The 4,160-nt window shown below is 36.6% G+C and overlaps 1 pseudogene; it reads right to left on the bottom strand.

The window, feature by feature from the left end:
* Positions 1 to 2,507: 2,507 nt before the first annotated feature.
* LOC103086418 (partitioning defective 6 homolog beta-like) lies at positions 2,508 to 4,160 on the bottom strand (annotated as a pseudogene).

Below are 4,160 nucleotides of genomic sequence, written 5' to 3'. Positions count from 1 at the left end.
AGATTTAATAAGTATTTGTAATTGTTAACTTTCAGTCATCAGAGATAGTTCCCTAGTATACCATCTTAAATAATTAAATTTATATTAATCTTCAAAATTACTTTCTTCAGTGTCTTGTACACATATAAAACTGCTTGCTTATTTTGTTCTAAGGTGCTGTGATAACTGAAACTTATGATATTATGGGATAGATTGTTTTTTTAAATTACTTACACTGTAATAATTGACTACCAAATAGTAGTCACTTTAAGAAATTACTGTTAATTTTCATTTCAAGTAAGATTTTTATTAGAAAGCTTAATACTTAAATACATTTCTGAGTAGTGTTCTGATATTAAATCTCACAAAAATATTTCCCTGCATGGGATTTTTTTTTTCTATTGCTTTAACATTAGAGGGTTTTTTTTTTTTTCAATTAATCCAGAATTTATTTCTTCATATTTTTTTAACCATTTAGAGAAGCTGTCCTTTAAAAGGGAATCATTTGATCCTTCATTGTTTTAATAGCACACAACTGTTACAAAGGCATCCATACTAGCTCTATTATAAGATGATTTAATAATTTTGGGGGGAATTATCTATAAATCACAGGGAACTTCATAATATTCTTAATTTCTATGTACATGCATACTGTAGTGCTTATGCACATTGTACAATGATAAATGCCAAAGAAATCAGGTAAAGAATGAAAGTTCGCAGCCTCACACTTACTTGTTCTAAGTGGATGTGTGGGAAGTAAATAGCCTAATGAAAATAATATAGATAAACTTTACTTGTCAGTGGTAAATACCACAGCTTTCTCTTAAAGTGTAGGCAGTGTTCCCAGAATAATCCCACTGAAGAAAATCCAAAATCTTTGCACAAAAAAGTGCACAGGTTTGTCCTGTGTGTAAAAACCTTTTAATCTAAGTGCATTTTATATCCAAAACAATTTGCACTACTTGAATACAGATCTTCCTCAACTTACAGTGAGGTTACATCCCAATAAAACCATCCTAAGTTGAAAGTATCATAAGCTGAAGATTCATTTAATACACCTAACCTACCAAACAACATAGCTTAGCCTAGCCTACTTTAAATGTGCTCAGAACACTTACATTAGCTTACAGTTGGGCAAAGTCATGTAACGCAAAGCCTATTTTATAATAAAGTGTGGAATGTCTCATGTAATTTATCAGATACTGTACTGAAAGTGAAAATGGAATGGTTGTAGGGTACAGAAAAGTTATGAGTATATCAGTTATTGACACTCGTGATCTGAGCTGACTGGGAGCTGTGGCTCGCCATGCTGCCCAGCATCACTACAGAGTATTAAACTGTGCTAGCCCAGGAAAAGATCAAAATTCAAACTAAGGTTTCTACTGAATGTGTATCATTTTCGCACCATTATAAACTGGAAAAATCATAAGTCAAACCACTGTAAGTTGGGGACCATATGTACATTAAAAAAGTTCAAAAGCCTACCAACATATATGTAGATACACACCCAAAACAAAAGGAATGCTTTCCAATGAGATTAGGAATGAGGATAAGAATTAAAGGAGAGTGTCTTCTATATTACCAGAGTCAATGAAATTAACTGCATTTTAAAACATAAATTATACCTATTTGGAATTATTTTATAAATATATAATCTATAGGCTGGACAAACATCAATGTGAAAAACTGTCACAGAATTTCATAATTTAGGAACATAGCTTCAGTGCTTCATAATGTGGAAAGAAACTCCTAAGAACAGCCAATTGGTTTGATTTCTTAGAAGTTAGAAACTAATGCGTTTCGGAAAATGATTTGTAACAATTAGCGACAAAAGAACAACATTAAGAAATAAAATACTGGGTACACAAGAACTGAGGTCCTCAGAGTACCAAAAGAGAATCAGACTTCACATTAAAATTTAAAGAATGTGGTTAAAGGAAAAACTAACTGGAATCTTTGTAACAGGTTAAATATTTAACCACTTCAAACAGAAATAATTTAGTCCTCTCACATAGTTCTGAAAATGTACTGTAGCATCTAGTTTTCCATATCAAAAGCATATAATTTGATTAGCAGAGCTCCCTTTGTTTTAGACTTAAAATCACCTCTGATCCACCAAAGTTTGTACTAACAATTACCAAACTACTATTTGAAAAGCATTTAAACAGCTTTATTGAGATATAATTCACATACCATAAAATTAATTTTAAGGTGTACAGTTCAGTGATTTTCGTATATTCAGAGTTGTACAACCACCATTACAATCCAATTTAGAATATTTTCATTACTCCAAAAAGAAACCCAGTCAGTAACCACTTGCAGTTATTCCCCATTCCCCTCCTCTCCCAGCTGTAAGCAACCACTAATCTATTTTCTGTTTCTATTTATTTTAAGAACATTTTAAACTTACAACATTATTGTTCTCATGCCTGTTCCAGGTCATTGGCTGGGAGGTTTGAAAGATCTTAAACTACCCAAATTTGCAAGTCCTGTGACATCCTCACTCAGAAAACATTCAAACGATGGTTTCATGATGTTATGATTGTTCCGTCTTCTAAGAGTTTTTGATCTGGAACATGTGTTTCAAATTCTGTTTGTACCATTTGCTAGGGGTGCTAAACTCATTAAATTAGACGGGATAAAACTATTCTTTCCAGACTCAAAACTGAGTTTGTTCTATTTGGGTTAACCATTTCCAGTCTTTTGATAGTAGGAACAGCTTTAGGAATCTAGTGTGGCACACCGCTGTCTTCAGTAATAATGTCATCTCCATCCTTTGGCTCAATCTGCTGTGGATAGCCAAGAAAGCTATTATCAGTAGATTGGCTAGAGCTGCCAGAAGTCCTACTGTTCCTAACGGTATTCTCCTGTTTACTTGCCTTCTATTATGATGAGGTTGTAGCTGTTTGCAGTCATCCTGTTACTTGATCAAAACTCTTCCCTGAAATTTCTATACCATTAACATCTAAAACGTCATCATTAACAGCCAATATAGTCCTGTGCTGCGAGCCAGACCTCCTGGAATAAGCCAGGATATAAAGCTCCCTGGCGGGGGGTGGGTGGGGGGAGGAAGGGACTTCCTTGGCAGTCCAGCGGTTAAGACTCTGTGCTTCCAATGCAGGTTCAATCCCTGGTCAGGGAACTATGATCCCACATGCCACACAGCATGGCCAAAAATTAAATAAACAAAAATAGCACACACACACACACACACACACACACACACACACACACACACACAGAAGATCCCTGGGACCTTCTCTGAGCCATGTAGTGTCTCCGTTAGAATGAAACCATCCCAGCTATAGAGTCCCTAGGGAATGTTCAGTGTTGTGTTTGTAAAGACGAACTAATCCTATGGTGTGTTTCTGGGGGAGTGTCAACATCTGTAATAGAAGACACACATCTGAAGTCTTGGTGCATACCAGTTACTAGATCTGGCATTTTTCTATGGTTGACATTGAACATTGGTTAAAACATTTGCCTTCTTCATTAGCATGTCTGTACCAAAGACATTGTTTGCTTCTTCCTTTTTTTCTGTGTAAAAATCTTAAGCAGCAGGTTGGTTGTTGAAGCAGCTATGTGATAATTATCATCTTTATTTATAGATAGTAAGTATCCCTGCGTGTCTGTATAGCCTAATAAAATGTCAACATTAGGTATCTTATGAACATGTTGCAGTAATCCATAAAACTCCTCAAAAATGTCCAAGTTTTGCTCTTTCTATCAAAAACTGATGAAATTCAGTGCCAAACCTGCTCTTCTCCAGGATGCCCTGGCAGCCGCAGTCACGCTGAGTGCAGGGGCTGCAGCCCAGGAGCCTGCAACTCACCAAACACACCTGCAGAGGTGGCTTGGGTCTCAATGCTGAGCTCCACAGGGTGGCTGGGCAGCCTGTCAGTGGTGCAAGTGGAGACACAACTCCATCCTGTCTCCCTCTGCTTTGGTGACTGCAGAACCCTGGTGGAGGAGGATGAGGGGGCAACTAGCCCATCCACCTCTTTGCTCTCGGCTGCCTTCCCCATGACCAGGCTCCTGACCCAGGCCAGTGGTGCTAACTGCAGAAACTTTAAGTAAAAATATTATTAAAGACATTTTGGAGAAAAAGGTCACCTATAATCCTGTCACCTTAACTAACATATTTTACCCATATATTAAAAATTACCTCCAGGTTTGTCCAT

This window comes from Lipotes vexillifer, unplaced genomic scaffold (assembly GCF_000442215.2).
Source record: "Lipotes vexillifer unplaced genomic scaffold, Lipotes_vexillifer_v1.1 scaffold1524, whole genome shotgun sequence".
NCBI classification, from domain to species: domain Eukaryota; kingdom Metazoa; phylum Chordata; class Mammalia; order Artiodactyla; family Lipotidae; genus Lipotes; species Lipotes vexillifer.
Note: the sequence above shows the minus strand (reverse complement) of the source record. Positions and strands in the feature narration are given on the sequence as shown.